The sequence below is a fragment of the Capra hircus genome, chromosome 9, assembly GCF_001704415.2.
Source record: "Capra hircus breed San Clemente chromosome 9, ASM170441v1, whole genome shotgun sequence".
Classification (NCBI taxonomy): Eukaryota; Metazoa; Chordata; class Mammalia; order Artiodactyla; family Bovidae; genus Capra; species Capra hircus.
The window spans coordinates 67,393,583-67,417,535 of NC_030816.1; the positions used below are offsets into that span (position 1 = coordinate 67,393,583).

Here is a 23,953-nt window from a genome sequence, read left to right on the forward strand (position 1 = left end):
GAGGTGATTGATATTTCTCCCAGCAATCTTGATTCCAGCTTGTGTTTCTTCCAGTCCAGCGTTTCTCATGATGTACTCTGCATGTAAGTTAAAGAAGCAGGGTGACAATATACAGCTTTGACGTACTCCTTTTCCTATTTGGAACCAGTCTGTTGTTCCATGTCCAGTTCTAACTGTTGCTTCCTGACCTGCATACAGATTTCTCAAGAGGCAGGTCAGGTGGTCTGATATTCCCATCTCTTTCAGAATTTTCCACAGTTTATTGGGATCCACATAGTCAAAGGCTTTGGCATAGTCAATAAAGCAGAAATAGATGTTTTTCTGGAACTCTCTTGCCTTTTCCATGAATCAGCGGATGTTGGCAATTTGATCTCTGGTTCCTCTGCCTTTTCTAAAACCAGCTTGAACATCAGGAAGTTCACGGTTCATGTATTGCTGAAGCCTGGCTTGGAGAATTTTGAGCTTTACTTTACTAGTGTGTGAGATGAGTGCAATTGTGCAGTAGTTTGAGCATTCTTTGGCATTGCCTTTCTTTGGGATTGGAATGAAAACTGACTTTTTCCAGTCCTGTGGCCACTGCTGAGTTTTCCAAATGTGCTGGCATATTGAGTGCAGCACTTTCACAGCATCATCTGTCAGGATTTGAAATAGCTCAACTGGAATTCCATCACCTCCACTAGCTTTGTTGGTAGTGATGCTTTCTAAGGCCCACTTGACTTCACATTCCAGGATGTCTGGCTCTAGATGAGTGATCACACCATCGTGATTATCTGGGTCGTGAAGATCTTTTTTGTACAGTTCTTCTGTGTATTCTTGCCACCTCTTCTTAATATCTTCTGCTTCTGTTAGGTCCATACCATTTCTGTCCTTTATCGAGCCCATCTTTGCATGAAATGTTCCCTCACTGGACAGCAAAGATTTATTTTGACTTTGACATCAGGGTTTTCCCATTTAAGGACCTGTATCCTCCCTTCCCTATTCAAATCAGTATTTATGCAAGGTTCAAGCATCTATGTCACTACTTCTCCTTCAGTTAAAGGAATCAGATATATAACAAACTGTTTCCCCAAAGAAATTTAGTCCTGGAGTAGGAGATAATATGACAAGAGTTCCACATAGAATATTCATGCTGAATGAATGACTGTATCAATGAAAGAAACCAATGGAGAATACAGTCTACAAAATAGAACCCCCAACACAACACAAGGAGACAAGTTATGAGTACATAGGATTTGGGACCAGAAGACATTGCTTCAAATCCCAGATCTTCCATTCACATTCCATGAGGTCTTGGGAAAATCTTTTGGCCTCTCATTCATCAGATAATGATAATATTAATTACAACCCACAAATATTCTTTAATAATCAAATGAGATAAATCAGACATAAATATTAGAGCAAACAGTGTAACTGAGAAAGTTGTATAAATAACATTTAAATCTGTACCTTCTATATTATTACAGTAGCTAATATCCTATAAATATGAAACACTATGGATGTCTTGACAAACTGGGCAAATATCTATGGGAAAAGAGTAATGATTAATGGATGACTATGCTTCCATTTGGAAGGTACAATAATACTTATTAATTCATTGCAATCATTATCTATAAAGTTTTTATCTGACACCAAGGTCAGATAATGTTGAAATCTGCTTTTGAATATATGACTTATCTCCTTGATCATACCTCATGTGCTCTCTGGACAGGCTTTGTGGGCCTCAGCAATATTTGGCAATAATCATTCGTTTCTGTGCTTTATAGTTCAACAAGTACTTTCACATATATTCATAAAGTTATCTTTAAGACAACTTAAGATAGTCAGAAAGCAAAGAAGAACTAAAGAGCCTCTTGAAGAAAGTGAAAGAGGAGAGTGAAAAAGTTGACTTAAAACTCAACATTCAGAAAACTAAGATCATGGCATCTCATCCCATCACTTCATGAGAAATAGATGGGGAAACAGTGGAAACAGTGTCAGGCTTTATTTTGGGGGGCTCCAAAATCACTGCAGATGGTGACTGCAGCCATGAAATTAAAAGATGCTTGCTCCTTCGAAGAAAAGTTATGACCAACCTAGATAGCATATTCAAAAGCAGAGACATTACTTTACCAACAAAGGTCCGTCTAGTCAAAGCTATGGTTTTTCCAGTGGTCATGTCTGGATGTGAGAGTTGGACTATAAGGAAAGCTGAGTGCCAAAGAATTGATGCTTTTGAACTGTAGTGGTGGAGAAGACTCTTGAGAGTCCCTTGGACTGCAAGGAGATCCAACCAGTCCATCCTAAAGGAAATCAGTCCTGAATATTCATTGGAAGGACTGATGCAGAAGCTGAATCTCCAATCCTTCGTCCACCTCATGTGAAGAGTTGACTCATCTGAAAAGACCCTGATGCTGGGAAAGATTGAAGGCAGGAGGAGAAGGGGACGACAGAGGAAGCGATGGTTAGATGGCATCGCCAACTCAATGAACATGAGTCTAAGTAAACTCCAGCAGTTGGTGATGGACAGGGAGGCCTGGCGCACTGCAGTCCATGGGGTTACAAATAGTCGGACAAGATTGAGCCACTGAACTGAACTGAAGATAGCCAGAGAATTTTATTATTCCCATTTCTCAGAAAGGTAAAGTAATGGTAATGCTAGTAGGTAAAACTGTCAGATTAATAACTCGAAGTATAGAACTTTCACCATATGTCTGGAAATTCATGGTGCTTCAAATTTCCAAAGAAGAATCCAGATTTTTGTTAATATCTCCCACATGACGAATTTTAACAAAATATGAGGTATCACATCATACATACATCTCATCATCATATATGTGTGTGCATATAAATATATAATTTACTATTTTTAAAGTATTTTTTTATGTGGACCATTATTAAAGTCTTTATCAAATTTGTTAACAATATTGCTTCTGTTATTTTTTCACGTTCTGGCTTTTTGACCACGAGTCATGTGGGATCTTAGCTCCTAACCAGAAAGAGAATCTGTGCCCCCTGCATTGGAAGGTGAAGTTTTAACCACTGGACCTCCAGAAAGTCCCTATAATTTACTTTTAATTGATATCAATATAAACATATCACTGAATAGTCTTTAACCATGTTTCTATCCACAATCATTTAGCAGAGCCTTACAATACCCTACAAAGAAGGCATGCCAGGTAGGAGAATTCCCATTTCCAGATAAGGAAATGGGGGTGTGGAGAGAACTTGACTCTTTACAACGTCTGTGTAGCACGATGAAGAGCAATGATATATGTACTTGGGCTGCGGGTTGAGATCTACTACCAAGCAGCTGAGTAACTTTAGGTAAATCACCCAAATGCTCTGAGACGCACTTTCCTTCTAGGAAAAGTAAAGACTGTGAGTCACTCACAGATACCACTTAACTGACAAAATTTTATTATTCTGCAACTCAGCGAATTCAGCGGCGTGGCTGAGACAAGGCCCCAGATGGTCTAAGTCCTGGCTGGTTCTTTGCCTCATCCCATACTGTACCACCTCTAAGGAGCTCCCCCTGCTTTTCACAATTGAGGAGTTCATTCCATTTGTTTGTACATTTATCTTTACAGAGCCTTAGGCCTTGTACAGTCTTCGTTCCTGAGCTTATGGACAGCCACTAAAAACATTCCTTTCAAGAAAGGCTGGTGAGACAGACAGGGCTTCTGGAGAAAAGGGTGTGTCCTCCCCGACCTCCCTTCAGTGCATGGCCACGCTTTGGATTTGCGGACAGGAGATGCATTCCCATCTGATGGCTTTTGATGTCATTTTCATTTTTCAAAGAAACAATATAAAATCCACAGTTGATAGGAAAGACAGGCTCTTACGTCCAGGTCCAGGGACAGGGTCACTTAATTGAATGCCATTTAAATGGCCCAATCAAAACCTTGCTACCATGAAGACAGGGTCACATCCAGAAGCTGGAGGTAAGGACTCCAGTGCCCAGATCCACCCAGAACTTCTCTGCTGGAATAAATCAACTTCTTCCTACATCCCTGCTGAGGCAGGTGCCAGAGAAAAAAGCAACCTGACCCCCTGAAGAGTCTCTGGAGCCCAGCAGTAACCTGAGCTGCTTAGGTTATTTTTTTGCTGAGGGCTAGTGGTTCTTAAAGGGACTGCGCTCTGCATGCACATATCCAGACACAGGACGCAAATCAATGAAAAGACCAATGAGATGTGCCTGTCTTCAGCTAAGGTAGTTGATCAGAAGTATGTTCAACGAGAAGGTATGTGAGCAAATATTTTATTGCCCTTTCAAGGGGATCAGTAGTAATGTCCTGTGACATAACATCATGGGAGTGCTAAATAACAGAGAACTCCACTGGTTTAATGTAGAAAAAGAAAGCAGGCATTCCCCAAGGATCTGTCCTCAGTGCCAGACTGCTACTTAAGAAGGGAGGGGGGCCCAGAGATTAGAGCTGGAGATGTCTGCCAGGACTGGGCTCTCCAGTTATCATCCCCCTAAATGCTCACGACAATCCTGACAAGTATAAAAAAGTACAAAGAAGGAAAGTGGTGCTGTACGAGACTTTGGAACACTCTCACAAGTTACGTGATTTACATGTTAGGTGAGTGCTGGTCTCTTCCAATAGTGTCTATTTGAATGAAGACTGCGAAAGCAAACACTCACCCAACTCATAAAACAATTCTCGTGAAACAACTAGTCCCTTCATTCTCTATCCTACATCCCTAAACTGGCCAGGGAGGAACAGGAATAATCCAGTAACGAGGAAAGTGGGATCCAGAGTCACAAGTGCACAGATTTGGAAACCTGCTCCCCCACCAACTCACTGGGTGACCTTGGGCATGTTAGCTACATGTATGGAGCTTCAGTGGCAATAACAGTAATACTCACATCATCAGGCTGGTTTGGAGATTAAATAAGATACTCATAGGCGTAGTGTACTTGGACTTGTGCCTGGCACATGGAACCCTTCAGTTAAACAGTTGCTATTATTAGTTGCATTAGTATTCCTATTCAGCAAGGGTGTAATTCAAGTTGCCTTGAAAACTGGCCATGTATAATCATGAGAAAAATAACGTATCAGCTAGCTGTCGGGCAGGTAGCTTACAGATGTAATCTCTGTTGCCCACAACTCTGCCAGGCAAGTGATGCTAACCCCTGTGCCGATGACGGACGTGAGGCTCAGAGGTTTCGTAACCAGCCTGAGTCATAACTAGTAAGTGACACAGCAGGGATTTTAACTCAGGTCTGACTTCAAAGCCTGTACTCCTTCCATCCAACTGAGAAATAGTTGGGGAGCAGTGTGGAAAGAGGAGGGGAGGATCCTCTCAGTCAGTTTTTATTCCACAGCTTGTGAACTATTCCCTTAGGTCAGCCACATAACCCTCTCTGTCCCATTTCATCTTCCAGCTGTGATTATTTTTTGGGGGGGAGCAGGATCTGACTTCTGCAGCAAGTCACCCACCTATTATTGATCTACAGGTAATTGTACAGAGAATAATAAAGTTCTCTGTAATCCTATTAAAACTACATTATTCTAAGTGGTCATTTCTGAGCCATTGATCTTTAGAAATCCACAAGCTCTATATAATATAAATCATGCAAAAATACAAATGCCCAACATCTCATAGTTCACAAGCATTGGCTCAATTAATCAAGATACTCAGCAAGGTGGCTACGTGCCGGTTTCTTAGGTGAAAAAAGAGAGACACAGGTTAAGTCAACTGCTCACAGTCACATAGTCAGGAAAAAGCCTACTTAGCACTTGAATATCCAGTTTTTCTGATGACCTATCTCTGTTCTGTCCATTTTACTCTATCTTTCTCTGGAAGAATACCAGGATGATCTGCTATGCTGAGAAATACACTAAGGTATGATCTATTATTAGTATTCCCTTCTGTCCTTCATGCACTGCCTTTTACTTATGCTATAAAACATAGTTTCAGTTAACATCTATGCTGCTCTCCAACATAGCGTAGAGAAAACCAGTCGACAGGATAACTTCCCAAGGCCGGAGTAACTGGGGTATAGGGTCATGTTTTACCTGTCGCAATAGAACTTGAAGTGTCTTAGGGATAGGTGTTCAATAATTTCATTGACTAAAGCTCAAGATAAATATTACTTTATAAAATCATATGTATATCCCTATTTTGAATAATGATTTTAAAAAATATAGATGCTCTGAACAAGAGAATGATAACAGATGTTATGTTTCAGAATAACATTTGTTTAATGTCTACCACGTGGCTTGCACTGTCCTAAATGCTTTACATTTACTAACTTATGTATTCCTGGCAACATTTCTAGAGGTACGTACTATCATTATCCTATGTTACAGTCAAAGAAACTAAGCCACATTAACTTGCCCAAAGGCATAAAGCTAGGTAGTTGCAGAGCAATAACTTGAACCCAGAAATTCTGGCAACCAGAGTTCAGATCTCATGTAATCTTCACAACAACCCCAGGCAACAGTGCTCATCATCTTGGAGACTGAAGGTTGTCCTTGATGATTCACTGATAATCAGGAGAAAAATGGGCTTCCCTTGTGGCCCAGCTGGTAAAGAATCCACCTGCAATGTGGGAGACCTGGGTTTGATCCCTGGATTGGGAGGGCCACCTGGTGAAGGGAAAGGCTACCCACTTCAGTATTCTTCCCTGGAGAATTCCATGAACTGTATAGTCTATGGGGTTGCAAAGAGCAACACGACTGAGCGACTTTCACTTCACAGGAGAAAAACAAAAGAATCCAATTTAATTGTTTATAACAGCAATCCTGTTCTATGATCAACATTTACCCCAAGTAATACACCCACCATATTACAATTTAAAAAGTTGTTGGAAAACTAAAATTTATTGCTACATTTTCATTTTAATACTTGAAGTTTGAATTTGTAACTAGTTTGGCTCTCCATGAACAATATCTTTTGACATTTTTTTTCCCCCACATAATCTTGCATTCTTCACATTGCTTTCCACTTATAATCTTAAAATCATTGTGATTCTATCACCCTTTGAAACCTATCTTTTGAAACATAGAAATTTGTAGAGGGATTTCTTCAGGACTTAAATTCTTATCTCTCTTCTTGCCCTCAAGCTTATCATCTCCTTATCTTTTTCTGTTCTACTTTCCCTTTCTTGTTGTTTATTTTCCTTGTCACATGACTTAGGGTGCTGCCCAGTACTGTAGCCATCTTCCAAAACTAGAAACTCTTCCATAGGATTCTCAAAGTTGAGTGTGCAGGCAACCGGCATCATTATCTTCTTAGGTGGGTCCCCAAGTCTACATTTTCAGCAAGCTGCCCTGGTAAGTCATACACATACTGGAATACATTATAGGATTTGCACTCTGCCAATTCCTAGATATAGTCCTCCTATTGAAGCCTTTTTCATTTAGCAAAATCTCTTTGCTAGTTTTAGGAAAATGTAAACATCACTGAAACTTCAGCTAAGAGCATCATACAACATGCAGGTCAAGAAACAACAGTTAAAACTGGACATGGAACAACAAACTGGTTCTAAATTGGGAAAGGTGTATGTCAAGGTTGTATATTGTCACCCTGCTTATTTAATTTATATGCAGAGTACATTATGAGAAATGCTGGGCTGGATGAAGCACAAGCTGGAATCAACATTGCCGGGAGAAATATCAATAACCTGATATGCAGATGACACCACACTTATGGCAGAAAGTGAAGAAGAACTAAAGAGCCTCTTGATGAAAGTGAAAGAGGAGAGTGAAAAAGTTGGCTTAAAACTCAACATTCAGAAAACGAAGATCATGGCATTGAGTCCCATCACTTCCTGGCAGATAGATGGGGAAACAATGGAAACAGTGACAGACACTATTTTGGGGGGGGCTCCAAAATCACTGCAGATGGTGACTGCAGCCATGAAATTAAAAGATGCTTGCTCCTTGGAAGAAAAGCTATGACCAACCTAGACAGCATATTAAAAAGCAGAGACATTACTTTGCCAACAAAGGTTCATCTAGTCAAAGCTATGGTTTTTCCAGTAGTCATGTATGGATGAGAGAGTTGGACTATAAAGAAAGCGGAACACTAAAGAACTGATGCTTTTGAACTGTGGTGTTGGAGAAGACTCTTAAGAGTCCCTTGGACTACAAGGAGATCGAAACCAGTCCATCCTAAAGGAAATCGGTCCTGAATATTCATTGGAAGGACTGATGCTGAAGCTGAAGCTCCAATCCTTCGGCCACCTGATGCAAAGAGCTGACTCACTTGAAAAGACCCTGATGCTGGGAAAGACTGAAGGTGGGAGGAGAAGGGGACGACAGAAGATGTGATGGTTGGATAGCATCACTGACTCAATGAACATGAGCTTGAGTAAACTCCAGGAGTTGATGATGGACAGGGAAGCCTGGCGTGCTGCAGCCCATAGCGTTGCAAAGAGTCAGACACGACTGAGCGACTGAAGTGAACTAAACGTAAATCAAAGACTTTAGCACACTCTATTATTTACTTCAATGTGTAGCTATAAGGCAACAATACAAATGAGTGCTGAATCAAATGAGGACTCCAAATGAATCAACTGAAGACTCCCAATGTAAGTGCTTAAGATGACATGCCCACCCTCTATTGATGGAGATTGCTGATGCAATAAGTCTTTATTTTCAGCATTTTACTTAAGTGTAAAACCTGACACTTGAGTCCCTATATTTACCCTCACTATCTAAAATCATTTTTATTGAACCAATTAAGAACCAATGACTGATATGGGGGGAAAACACTCAAACGAAACTTAATGAAGTTACTTAATGAAAAATATAAAATATTTATTGACTAATGGTGCCAGTGGTAAAGAATCTGCCTGCCAATAATGCAGGAGATGCAAGAGGGCTCAATCCCTGGGCTGGGAAGTTCCCTTGAAGAAGGAAATGGCAACCCACTCCAGTATTCTTGCCTGAGAAATCCCACAGACTAAGGAGCCTGGTGGGCTATATAGGGAATGGAGTTCACCTAACCTGTCACATTCCCACACTATTGTTTTCCAGCCTCACAGAGACCCTCAGTTCCTCAGCCCCTCCCTTCCAGGAGTTCAGAACCTCTTCTTCTCCATCCTCTCTCCTCCCAGCTCCTTCCTCTCCTCCTCCAGGCTCCTTTCACTATCCTGGCTGGATCCCACTGGGAACCACTTTGCCCTTGCCCTTGCCAGCATCCTCTGTCACCTCGCCCTTCGGCGTGCTCAACCCCAAACCCTCCTTTGGATCATGGTCCCTTTGGGTCCTGTAGCCCCTCCTTGGAGTGGCTGAGAAACATCAATTGCTGAGACAAAGCTACTTCTGCTGAGCTTTCCACAGGTCAGGTGAACATAATCACCTCTGAACACGCAGGTCAGCTCATGCTTCCTCTAGAGGCAGCTCTAAATGTTTCCAGTTTTTTTCACTATCATCCAGTTTTTACGGACAAATGACTTTGCCTTCTCCTTCATAAAAACCTCAAAGAAAATGAAAAGTACGAACTATTCAGTATAAGTTAGGCTACAAGGGTGGACTGTATAACATGGGGAATATAGCAAATATTTGGTAATAACTGTAAGTGGAGTACAACCTTTAAAATTGTATAGAAATAAAAATAAATAATACATTTTAAGTAAAATGATGAGTTTTTCAAGGAGAAATTTCATCCATGTATAGTTTTTCCCATAAACTTAGTAGCAGACCTTCCTATCCCCACTCCTTCTGCCCCACTCAATCCTTTCTAGAGCTGGGAGCACTCTGGCCACTCGGGATTCTACTCAATCATTGGTCATCTTTCCTTTACATCACCCACCTTTCTCTCTCCCATGGCTCTTTCTTGACAGCACACACAAGTAAGTTCACATCTATATAAAAATGCTCTCTGGGTCTCCACCTCTATCTATCATCTCACTTCTCCTGTGTACAGCCTACAGAACAAAGTAGAGATAATAATTTGCCCTTTTTTTAAGAATGGGCTTGAGTCAGGAGCTCTACATAGATTCTCTCTTTTGTCCCTCACCGAAGTGTTTCAAGTCAATAACTACTGTCTCCATTTAAGAGACCAGGAAACTAAGTATCCCAGAGACGGCAGCCCACCAGGCTCTGCCGTCCCTGGGATTCTCCAGGCAAGAACACTGGAGTGGGTTGCCATTTCCTTCTCCAATGCATGAAAGTGAAAAGTGTAAGTGAAGTCACTCAGTCATGTCCGACTCTTAGCGACCCCATGGACTGCAGCCCACCAGGCTCCCCCGTCCATAGGATTCTCCAGGCAAGAGTACTGGAGTGGGGTGCCACTGCCTTCTCCACCTAAAACTACACAGGTGATAAATCAGAGAAGTACAATTGAAATTCAGGTTCTTTCTAATCCCCAAACCATTTATCCTTCCACAGACCACACATGACCATAGTCACTGCTTTTCTCAAAGGCCTGTTCATCTTCCTGTCCTTCTCTTCCTGGGCAATGCCATCACTATGTACCTTGCAGTCCAGCTAGAGTCCTGAAAACTGCCTTCCCTTCCCCTCATCCTTCACGCTGGCTCAGTGACTAGCACTGTTTTCCAAGCTTGAGGGTCCACCATGTGCTCACTGTTCTGAACATCCCAGCATGAGTTCAAGCCTTCAGTTTCTTTTGAAGATTACTGTGCATGCATGCGTGCTCAATCGCTTTAGTTGTGTCCGGCTCTTTGCGACCCTATGGACTATAGCCCGCCAGTCTCCTCTATCCATAGGATTCTCCAGGCAAGAATACTGGAGTGGGTAGCCTCCACGGAGTCTTCCCGACCCAGGGATCAATCAAACCGGGGTCTCCTGCATTGCAAGTGGATTCTTTACCACCTGAGCTACCGGGGAAGCCTGAAGATTATTGTAACTGTCTGCAAACTATGTCTTCCAACCCAAGCTTGGGTCCTTCTAATTCATTCTCGTGATTCATTCTCATTCTCTGATGGTTCCTGGTAAAAATGCAAATCTGAATGTGTCTCTCCTCCTTGCCTACGGGATAAAGCTCCAACATGGCAACATGGCATACCATCCTTGACTTGGTCCCTGCCAAAATTTCCAGCTCTTTCCCTCGTGACTCGTCCTCTTCCTAACCCTGTAGTCCAGCCATACGAAGATTTACTTGTTGGTTTTATGTCTTTGGGTCTCCACATGCCAGGGCTGTCTTCCTGGAATGCCTTTCCTTGTGCTGTCTTCCAGGCAAACTGCCATTCAGCTTACAAGATGCAGCCCTGGCATTTACTCCCCTGTCAAGCCCCCTGCAGAGCTGACTGATTCCTTTTTATGTCACAGCTAGGTTTTGTGCATTTTCTCTTATAGCCCATTTCACCACCTATTGGAATATTTTACAGTCTGCACTTTCCTTCTAGAACATTAGCTCCTCAGGGGCAGATACATGCCTGTTCTGTTTTGCATGCTTAAGCCAGCACATAAAAGTAAGTCAAAAGCAGTTGCATATGTTAATTAATAAACTGAACGGATGTTATGTGGGTATATGTCTTTGGAGCTGCAGATCATTTATTTTTAAGAGTAAAGCCAAAAAGAATGTTCTAGGCAGAAACAATGGGGGAGATAGATCGTTTCTTTGTATGAAGAAGTGATAAGTGTGGCCCCAAGTCTAAGCTGAAAACATTTTGCTGCCAAGTCTTCAGGCACATAAAATCCTCAGGCCTCATTCCTCCACCACAGGAGAAGGTGATGACAGAGGATGAGATGGTTGGATGGCATCACCGACTCAATGGACATGAGTTTGAGCAAACTCCAGGAGTCAGTGAAGCACAGGGAAGCCTGGCGTGCTGAAGTCCGTGGGATCGCAAAGAGTCGCACATGAGTGACTGAAAAACAATAACCAACCCCACGGAGCTATCCATGATGCTGGGCTCATGATGATGTTCAGGAATGAAAGGAAAAGAGTAAAGATCTGTATTGAAGAGGATGTTAGCTGGATTCCCTAATCTCTGAACCTAGTGCGGATAACCATCCAAATTCGACCTCAAATTTCAAGTGGCACAAAAATGGTCTAAGGCTTATTAGAGAATATTCTCACAGCTATACAGAGCATTTGACTTATCCCACAGATTGGCTAAATTGAATCAAAGCAAAAATAAACATTTTCCAGGCTGTTCTATCATTTCCAAAACACAGGGCAGGGACATGGACATACGATAGATAAATAGTTCAGTTGTGAAGTTACCTCTTCAAGTGACGAAACTAACCAAGAGACTGGGGCGGTTGCGGGGGGGGGGGGGGGGTTGTGGGGTGGAGGGTAGGGAACTGATGCAGATGAGTGTGTCCGTGAGGCATGAGTGAGAAAAGGGACTTGAAGTTTCAGAATTGAGACAGATGCCAGTAACTGTGGGCAGGGAGACTTCATTCACCAATCACTCCATGCTGCCCCTGGGTCCTTATGCAGAAGACAGGACACCAGCTGCACCAGAAAGCACCCCTCCCCACAAAGGGGGAAGCTGATCACAGCTTTCACGAGCCCCCATGTGAAGACTGCGATTCAAAAGCTTTCCCTAGAAAAGGACGGTGGACAGAAGCAGCCAAGGATCCCTAGAGACACACAGAAAAGCAATAACTCTGTCGACATTCCAAAAAGAGAAAGGGAGAGGGGCATTTTCCTTCCAGCAGCATTCTTTCATTGCCTTTTCTTGCTTCTTTTCTGAGGAGAGAAGGGAGGTGGGTGATGGCAGTGAGACCATGTAAAAGACCAGAGGGCAGCGGACATGAACTTCTATCTGGCTTCCCTGCACAAAGGCCTTATTATAAAACACACATAAAAATGTGTGGGCAAGACTTGGAGGGTTGGGCCCCGCACCCCTCCTCCCCCAAACTCACTCCCAAGCCCATGCTTTGAATGCATTTGTGTACACACACCCTCCGACAGAACAGGTTCTTCATGTTGCCATGGAGCTGAGAAATCACACTGCTTTTACACTTCCAGCAGCAGAGGTAAGAATCACTACATGATGTTAACTCTGGTTGTAATCCCGATTTTCAGTTGCTTCTCCTCCTGTTCTCATGAACTTGATTTTTTTTTTTTTTTTAGCTTATTCTTTGTAAGATTGCTGCAAACTGGAAGCTGCTGGCAAACTGATGCTTGCTTTTATCAGCTCAGCATGCAGAAAGTAGAGCACATTTGTGACTGGGAGCTTCCTCCTCCCTTCCAGCAGAGTTTATGACCTTATTGTATCTTAGGGGAGTTGATCAGAAATGCAAACTAGAAATCAACACTTATTTAGTAAATATTCTGTGAAACACATAAAACCTCCTGTAACCAGTAGCTGTTTTTTTCTGACAAGATAAATCTGATTATTTCTACTCCAATGGGTACTTCTCAATAGGCCTCAACAATCAAAATCATATGAATAAAAATTTGGTAAATACAGATAGCCTTCTGCAAGGTCCCCTTGGGTTTCATTTCAAAGCTCAGCTATTACCTTACTGCGTAAAAATCAAATAAAAGAATCTAAAAGAGGAACACAACATGATTTGCTAATGCAACCTCAATATTCATGCCACCCCTCCTTTTGGAGTTTTGCATCTCACAAGAAATGGTGATTCGACTTTTACAAAATCAAGTGCCACGGAGTTCAAGAAAATCATTTTGATTTCCTACCTGGAAATCTGCTTTCGGTCCTAGTCACACATCCGCACGATCTTGAGTCTCAGTGTCTCAGGTAAGTTCGCCAATCTGCTGACAAGAAGTTTCGTGTTATGACTTCTCCTTCCACAGTGTACACATTAAGACTTAACTATGAAAATGACCGTAAGTACTAACCAGAGCAGCAAAACTAAATCTATTGGTTTGAAGAAAGAATGTAAATACGTGGAGGTGGGAGAGGCCAAAATGTCAGGTGATGAATGTGGCACCAAGCTACGTATGCAGGATATCAGATGGCTAAGCAAAATTCAGTTTTAAAAGTTTATCTTTTTTTCTTTATTTTTTTATTGAAGGATAATTGCTTTACACAATTTTGTTGTTTTCTGTTAAACCTCAACATGACAGTTTTAAAAGTTTAAAATCAGCTTGCCAGCAACAAAATAAAGAGTGATTGGCATTGGATGATAACCCAAAAAATAAATACCCATGCCTCCATACCAAAAATAAATAAATCATGTAGGTACTCTCTCCCTCCAAGCTTAATTATTCTCCCTTTAATGTGGGCTGACTTCCAATAAACAGAATATGGAAAAAGAAAAGTTGTAACTTTACAGTGGAAACCCTAGCAGACTATCCCTTAACTAAGTGATCAAGGTTAGCACCACTGGTGACCAGTTGACAGGACACACCTGATAATACAATGCAATGAGGAGGGCACCTCCTGCAGTTTTCCTCTCCAAACCCATCATTCCAGCCTACAAAATTTCTGGCCCAATACTGTTCGAAAATATCCATCCCTTCACACACAAGCGGAGTATGCCATGGTATGCTACACTGTTATTATATATCATACTGCGTTTGTATTCTGTAGATTATATTCAATCTTTTAAAAGTGAGCACCCAATTAATACCAAATGAAGTTTTCAGGAAACCCAGACAAGTCTTTAAAACCATTAACCAAGCACTCAAACGGACTAGCCTTTTTTAGGGAAGCATTTTGTTTAAATAGTCATTTTCCCTTTTCTTTAATTCTACTGTTTCCACAGCACGTCAGAATGACATCTCCAAAGGCTGGAGACCTCAGGTTTTTCCTCGCCACAAATAGTATGTAAATTTTCACTATGACTAGCAACAACGTGCCTGTTATTGGTGATCCTGGTAATTATTTAAATAGGCTGACTCTGCATTGATCTTAATGGCACAATACTGTTGACAGTTCAATGTTAGCCAGTCACAGGGCCTAGTAAGCACCCTAGCCAGACGCCCCAGGCTGCTTGTGGATAGGCATTCCCCAGCCTCTTGGCTGGGTGACAGCAACCACAACAGCCCACAAGGCGGGTGGAGAACCGATGAATAAAATGATAAATATTTGTGATGAAACAGGATGTTGGGGAGGGGGAGAGGGGATGGAATATCTCAACAACTGAACTACTGAAGCTACTTTAGAAATTTAACAGTATTCCCTTTTTGTACAACTGGGAGCAGCACACAGATAGATCTTTTCTCTTGTGTTTTCCTCTTTATTGTAAATAATTTACAGAATTACTACTGTACAATACAACATCCACCCAGGCACAGGATTTAAGACTTTGAGCCACTGAACTATAAGTGCTGTACACTGAATGAATGCTTCAAATTGTCCTTTGAAAATGATTCAAACAATGATGTGAAAATATAATTTTTTTCAGGCCAGAAAACACTTTTAATAGATTGTTCCTTACTATTGATTGAATATATAATTTAAACGATATTATTTAATAAGTTCAATCTCTCATTTATGACACTTAGTACCAACAACAGTAATAATTTACAGGCTCAGGGGCATTCTTGTCAAGAGTAAATACAAGAAATTCTGAAATAAAATAGTGCTTCATTTATAGAGTGCTAAGACTGAGATACTTCACTCATATGGAGTGTCCATACTCAAGCAGATGACTCAAGTGACTCCCATTTACTCACATACTGATTCCGATATCCAACACCAATTAAAAGAATAAAACAAGAGAGCTCAACTATGGGGGGCACACTTGGGGCTTGCTTTTTCAAGATAGTGTTATCAACGAACAATACCTTCTTAGAGTTCACAGTATTCTCTCTTTCATCTATTCTGAGAGGAGTGAAAACTCTCTTGCTTTCTTGCTGATTATTCCACCAAAAAAGTTTAAAAATTGCCAAAACTAAAGCATATCTCTGTGACAATTTGCTACTTCAAATGAGTCTCTGAGCATCTCGTTCACTGATTGGTCATTTTGTTATACAATAAGGAAACAGGATGATGGCTGGCTGCTGGGGAATGAGGAGAGAAGCAAGAATGGAGCAAGACATACAAGCTCTGAAGACTAGATATAAATATAAGCACTTATATCAGTACAAAATGTGAGCTTCTCGCAGTTTTTAGACTTACAATATCAATTCGTCCTGCTAGGATTTCAACTGATGTATTCGACAAGTACCTCAAAATGCTGAATTAGGAAATTCGAGAGATGAGTTCGAAGACACATGTTCTACTATTGTTTTCCATCTGTTATACTAGTCATTCCCAAATATGATTTATCAATCCTTTTTATGCCAGAATATCCCTTTGATTCTGCTTAAAAATAATGCCATGGAAAACTTAGTAATTAACATTTGAAAATAACACTGGAGTCGAAGGTCACAGGGTCACATATACTTTCCCTCAATAATAGGTATATTTCTGGAAATCTATTGTTCAGCATAGGCAATGGGACAGCAAACTTAAAATGAAAAAATAAAACCTATGAGAAAATACAGTAGGTGCAGGATCAGAGATACATGTCATATTTCATTCCAAACACTATCAGAACTGACAAAGTTCCCTTTAGTGTACTTAGATCCAAATAGTAACTCACTATTGATATTAGTTCCTATCCTCTTTGTGAATGAAAATAAGACAACCCAAAGAAACTGATCATGTGATTAGAGAGGATAAACTGCCCTTTCTTACCCCACAAAAGAAAAAGAAAGTTCCACAGTAAGAACATCTTTACCAATACTGAAGATACTAAAAATGTAAAACCAAACCTACAATATTCTATAAGCATAATTTATTATTCATTTGTTCTCATCTGTCAATCCTAACTTGCCTCAAACTTCATTCTTAGTCTTTCTAATTGAATTGGTTCAATTTCACATCCCGCCCCATTATTTATCAGTTAAGTAACCATGGGCAAACTGTGGTTTTCATATCTACTGACCCAGGATAAGAGTAGGCTGATATGTCATAAACACAGAACTGGCATGACTCCTTCTCCTCCATGACACATTAAAACTGACTTAATTACTGTTTTGATGATTTTGTTTGCCCATTATTATAAAATATTTTGTTGTTGTTGTTCCTATTGCCATTTTCTTCATTGTTTGGGGTTTGATTTTGTAGATCTTTTTCTTCTCTTGTATTTCTTGACTGTATAAGTCCCTTTAACATGTGTGTAAAGCTGGTTTGGTGGTACTGAATTTCTTAACTTTTGCTTGTCTGAAAAGCTGTTGATTTCTCCATCAATTTTGAATGAGATCCTTGCTGGGTAGAGTAATCTTGGCTGTAGATTTTTCCCCTTCAGTGTATATATCCTGCCATTCCCTTCTGGCCTGCAGAGTTTCTGCAGAAAGATCAGCTGTTAAACATATGGGGTTTCCCTTGCATGTTACTTGTTGCTTCTCCCTTGCTGCTGTTAATATTCTCTCTTTGTGTTTAATCTTTGTTAGTTTGATTAGTATGTGTCTTGGCATGTTTCTCCTTGGGTTTATCCTGTGTGGGACTCTTTGTGCCTCCTGGACTTGATTGACTATTTCCTTTTCCGTGTTGGGGAAATTTTCAACTATAATCTCTTCAAAAATTTTCTCATACTCTTTCTTTTTCTCTTCTTCTTCTGGGACCCCTATAATTTGAATGTTGGTGTTGTTGTTTGATATTGTCCCAGAGGTCTCTGAGACTATCCTCAGTTCTTTTCATTCTTTTTACTTTATTCTGCTCTTCAGAAGTTATTTCCAGCATTTTATCTTCCAGTTCACTGATTCGTTTTTCTGCTTCAGATATTATGTTATCGATTCCTTTTAGAGATTTTTAATTTCAGTAATTGTGTTGTTCATCTCTGTATGTTTATTATTTAATTCTTCTAGGTCTTTGTTAATTGATTCCTGCATTTTCTCCATTCTGTTTTCAAGGTTTTTTATCATCTTTACTGTCATTATTCTGAATTCTTTTTCAAGTAGTTTGCCTATTTCCTCTTCATTTATTTGAACTTCTGTGTTTTTAGTTTGTTTCTTCATTTGTGCAGTATTTCTCTGCTTTTTCATTATTATCTTTTTTAATTTATTGTATTTGAGGTATCCTTTTCCCAGGCTTCAAGGCTGAATTCTTTCTTCCTTTTGGTTTCTGCCCCCCTAAGGTTGGTGCAGTGGTTTGGGTAAGCGTCGTATAGGGTGAGATTTCTGCTAAGTTTTTTTTTTTATTATATAATACTTTTGATATAAACATTTATCTTCTAAAGTTAATTAAAGGAAACAACCTTTCATTAGCTTTTTAAAATCTTCCTCCTTGTATGAAATAATGGGAGATATATTGAACTTCTATTTCTAAATCAATTGAGAAACGTACTGCTCAACTACTATCCATAATCTAAATATTTACCAGATTACTGAGATTATTTTTAAATGAATACAAGATCAATTAAACCAATGAAAAGAAAATGATGAAATGCTTTATAAATCCTAAAGTATACCCCCGTTACACAATAGGATCTGAGCCTCAAAAGAAGAATACTAACAACAAGGCACAATTTAGATAATTAATAAGAGGCCACTAGAGGATTCCCTGGTGGTCCAGTAGTTAGCTTTCACTGCTGAGGGTCCAGGTTCAATCACTGATTGGGGAAACTATTATCCTGCAAGTAGAGCAGTGCAGCCAAAAATTAATTAATTAATTAAAAAATAAAAATGGAGAAAAAGTTTTTAGAAACTGATAAAGTGATTCTCACAAAGGACCAATGATCTGAAGAAACATTTCTGAATTATATTTAAATTTTAGTATTAAGACATTGGAAGAATGTGTCATAAATGCTCAAAAACATATGGAAAAACTGATTTCTAAACAGAGTATTTTTAAAGTGTTTTATAAATATGATACAATTTTTTGCTATTAAAATCTGAAGTTAAATATATTTCTTTATTTAGCAGTCCTTCACTATATTCAGGCCTTAAATGTAATTTTCATCTACCTTCTAAATGCTCATCTGTAAATCTACATTTATCTATGGATATAAGAAATATGATTTGTTAGATACTCTAAGTATTAAAAATAAAAACTGATAAATGCCCTCTTGCTGATCATTGTATGATTCTAAAATATACATGTCTATAAGAATCCAGTTGGCTTGACAGTGGACCAAGAAGCAAGATGAATAAGCAGAGAACTGCACTATTTAAAAATTATACTTTTACACTTATACTTTATAATTATACTTATGAGTATAATTTTTAAATAATTTTTGAAACATTCATCAAATATTAATCAGAAGTAGACAAACCAGATAAAACTAAACTAAAATTGTTAAACTTACAAAATAACAAAACAAAAATTAAATTTCAAAAATATTAGAACCAAGTATAAAATGACAAGTATTAGTATTTGTAATGTATAAAGAGTTCATAGAAATTTATTTTTAAAAAAACTAGGAAATAAATTAGAAAATAGGACAAACCAATTCAGAAAAAGAAATATAACTAATAAAGAAGCTTCAATAATTATTAAAGAAATACAAACCAAAACAACAATGCAGGCAAGACTTTCACTTTTGCACAGCTATGATGAAAATGGGAAGTGACCTGAAAAGTACTTCAGCAAAAAAAATTGTGGATATTCAGAAACAGGAGAATTTTAAGAAAACAGTGACCATTTAAATAAATCAAAATTATATGGCCATTAAAAGAGTACAGAAATTAGCAAAATGGAAAGTTTATATTTTGAAAATAAGGGCTACATCAATATCATGATTATAACCATTTCAAACGTGTGAATTTGAGCAAAGATCAGGAACATACAAGGAAAAATTAAAAATCAGATCAACAGATTGTAAAAGGTGATCAGATAGTTATGTCTTTTATTTAATTTATTGTGTCATAATAGTGCATGTGGGATAAAATTTAAAGCTTGACAAGAACAAATGAACACATTAATCTAATGAGTCCCTAAATAAAATCTCCCAAATGCATCAGTCAGTACCTACCACGAGACAACAACTATTCCCCCAGACAAGTTCATCAACGGCTAGATCTCTGTACCCAAAGCAAGACTGAAAATTTTACACAAAATAAGACCGTGAAGGATCCACAGCATATGCCCTCTGAGCCATTAATCCACACCCAGACCTTTAAATATTTACTATATAGCTTGTGATGTTAGGAATGGTTCACTGTTATCCTTTTAACTGTACCACATTCATTATTTCTACAGGAGTTCATGACATGCTACCAAATCGCGTTGTTTGAATACAGGCAGTTCTCAACTTACAAACACCTGACTGAGGAAAACCAAAAATAAAACCAGCTGCTGCTGTCCCCGGGCTGTCGCCTTCTAACACTACCAGAGGTCTTGCTGATACTCCCAGAGAGACTCAGCTGTTGTGAAAAAAAATCTTAAACTTCTTAGAGCACTGGAAGGGAGGAAGGGTCGGAGGAATGAAAGCAGGACTAACCAGGGAAGCCACACAAAGCTGGTGCTTACCCTCCACATGACTCGATAAACATCTGATGAATGAATGAATGAATTTCCACACCCTGCAGTTTGAGCCTGATGACTCGGCCCCTATCCTATTCCAATAACCTGATGATAAAAGCCCTCTTTCCTGGGCTCCTGATTCACGGAGCTGGAGCTAAAGAAGGGAATTGAAACCCAGTAACAAACAGCTGTGATCAACAGGTTGCCCACTAAGGCAGTTCATGGACAGAGTCCAAGCCCAGGATCAACCCAGAAAAGTCGGCATCCAAAAGCACAGGCAGAGGACGTGATTCGCAGAGAGACAAGACGAGACATAAATGGTGAGAGGAAAACAGAAGTTGAAAGTCCAGCAAAGGTTATTAATAATGATGCCACATGAACTCAAAGAAACGAAGTCTAGATGCAATAGGGAAGAAATAAAGATGGTGTCAAAGCGAGGGCGGGCTGGTTTGGGAATAATGTTGTGGCTCCAAAGAGCCCCAGTTTAATGTATGATTCGCTTCACTCAGATGACCTTTCAGAAGTAGGACTACTTTATACACATCTCAAGTCTAGTAACTTATCAGTTCATTTCATTTGCATATAGTCATCTTTTGAAATTTTAAGCCACTCCATTGCTCAAAAATCTTCCTCAGCTCCTCTTACCAACTGAATTAGAGAAATCACAATATCTTAGAGGTTGAGATACTATGAGTTATAAGGCCTAAGATACTGTGAGTTTTAAGGCCTTTAAACTCACAGTGAAAGAGGCAAAACAACTTCACTCTTTAATGCAAGATCTACCACAAGATAGCCCATAAGGAATCATATTCCTTATGATTCTCTGATCTTATCCTCGCACATTTCTTGACTCCTGGCTTTCACTCCCAGGCATCATACTGAACGTATCCAACTCTTTGTGATCCCATAGACTGTAGCTTGCCAGGCTCCTCTGTCCATGGAATTCACCAGGCAAGAATACTGGAGTGGATTGTCATTCCCTTCTCCAGGGGATCTTCCCAACCCAGGGATTGAACCCATGTCTCCCACACGGCAGGCATATCCTTTACCATCTGAGCCACCAGGGAGGCCTGAACACCTATGGAAGGCACCATTTATACCACAGTCTATGTGAACAGTGCCCTCAAAAGTTTAAAAATATTCAACACGTAGACAGCCATTTCGGGTGCTCCTCCTTTCATCTGCAACACTCTCTCTGCATGGAATGCCGTCTCCCAGTCTCAACTTTGCTTCTAAAGCTGCTAGTAGTTTTTCAAAGTCCACATCTTACATGAAACCTTTCCTGGTTCCCACAATTGGTTGTAATCTTTTTCTTTGCACTTTCACTTGGTTTATGTCACTTATTTATGTATATCCTGTCTTCTAGTATAATGAGTTAATTATGTATGTCTTATAACCAGTCCTAGATTGTATGTATAATGTCCGAAAATGTAAATAGCACAGAATTCCCCTTTCTTTCTATACAGTCACAACCCTATTGCCCAAATCAGGACAGGTACTTAACTACTGGCTGGGACATTTGTATGGGGTGGAGACAGATGATTCAGGAACCAGAAATGTTAGAGGGCGTAGTTTAGACTGGAAAGGAACATAGCCACAGAAAATGTGGGACTAAATTCTGATAACCTGATGCCTTCAGGCTCACTGGTCTGGAGAGGGTGCTAAGTGGCAGGATGTCACACTTCTCCTTATTTCAAAATTTTGCCTAAGACCAAACATGTATTACACTTACAGAAAAAGATAACCTCCTCCTCACCTCTTTCTCCCACCAATAAGACAAAACCTTCCAAGAAAATGAATTCCCAATTATACACAACCAATCAAAGACACAGTTTTGAAACAAAATACAAAGTAACCCAGCACAATTTAAGCACAATTTAACCTATTTCACATAGTATCAAAAAATAATTTTCCTTCTTCAGTTAACAAAAATCTACTAAAGAGCAAGTTTAAAGGCAAATTTGAAACACCTGGAGAGCAGGTGTATCATTTCAGAGGGATCTAAATATGATTTTCTCTACTACATGGAGCCCACATTTCTGCCTAGCACATAATATGCATTTTCTTAATTAGTATGCATGCTACCATATCTATTTTAATAGATGTGTCATGCTCCAAGGAAACCATTATGATATATCAAAGGATGATTAGCCATATAAAATATGATGTGGCATTAACTATATAAAGAGACATCTTCAAAATGGTATATACAGATTTCTATCTATATACAGAAATCTATCTGAATATTTCTGAAGACTTTAAAATATGCTGTGCTCATGTGGCACTGGTATAATGTGCACTGGTTGATTATTCAAAATAGTTTAGTATATATCTACATACATGAACAGTTATAATCTGAGAAATAAACCCTATGCATTTCAAGACAATTTAAATATGAACAGGGCAGAGGAAAGAGCAACAATATGAAGACTGAGCTAGGGAACAAATTACATCCCAAGCATGTAGAATAAGACTTCACATACCAAACGTTTTTGAGTTTGGGGTTTTTTTTTAGTATATATCTAAAAGGTTAAAAGTACTTTCAGCCAAAAAACTTTCAGAATCATTGTCACGAACACAGATCACCCAGAAAAACTATGCATTTATTTATATAGATTTACTAGAGTTATTATCATAAGTACAGATTACTATAGCAAATGTATCTTTATACTTATAGCTACACACACACACACACACACACACACACACACACACACACACACACACACACACACACACACACACACACACACACACAGCATCTCCTGTAAGACCAGGAATACATTATCTGGAAATGCTGTACCAGACGGAATGAGCATGGTCTCAACCCTGGTAGAACTCAGAGTCTAAGAAGAAAGATCAACAAATAGTTACTATAAACTGGGGTAACTCAGTAACGCCTTCTGAAGCTACCGAGATGCATGCATTTGCTCACTCCTTCACTCTTTGGCTTCCCCACTGGCCTACATTCTGTTTGCCTTTTTAGATCTTCTGTCTGATTTCTATAGCTTGTCTATCTCCTTCTTCACTTTCAAGCTGTCAGCTGTCACTTCTGCAATCAACGTGCCATCCTCTACCAGTGACACTCTTCTCCTTCCATCTAATGTACAGCTCCTAATCGTTTCTAGAAGACTGGATAGTCGAGCCGGTGAAAACTGAGACTAAAATAAGGACAAACAAGCTCCAAGTGATGGCTTAATAAGTGTTTCATATCATTGTGGCTTGATGAAATTACAGTGTTCTTTCAGATGTGATATTTCTATTATCTCACTGACCCAGGCAGACATTTGAGAAGACAGTTAAAACAAATGTTCTACCCACAAAATTTCCCACCTTTTCTCCCATGCCCTTCTAAAAAACTACAAAAACATTAAAAGCCCTCAAGAGAGAGGGGACATATGTATACCTATGGTTGATTCATGTTGATGTATGACAGAAACCAATATAATATTGGAAAGCAATTATCCTCCAATTAAAAATAAAATTTTTAAAAACATTAAAAACCCCACATTTTTGCTTAAAAGAAGTACACCTGCTGTCAGAAAAAGGTTTCTTTAAGCAGAGTACTTGTTAACGGTATTATAACACACACACTATGTTTCCCAAAGAGTGGTCCTCAGATCACCTGCATCAAAGTTACCTGATTTGCTTCTTAAAATGCAGGTTTCCTATACTCCTCTT

The 23,953-nt window shown here is 39.4% G+C and overlaps 1 protein-coding gene across 3 annotated transcripts in view; it reads right to left on the reverse strand.

Annotated features, from left to right (window-relative positions):
- The window catches only part of HIVEP2 (human immunodeficiency virus type I enhancer binding protein 2), a 216,657-nt gene that overhangs the window by 154,502 nt on the left and 38,202 nt on the right, over window positions 1-23,953 (reverse strand). For all 3 annotated transcript variants that reach the window (XM_018053281.1, XM_018053282.1, XM_018053283.1), the window contains exon 2: window positions 13,555-13,629. The gene's annotated coding sequence lies outside the window, so the exon portion shown is untranslated. The remainder of the gene's footprint in view (window positions 1-13,554; window positions 13,630-23,953) is intronic.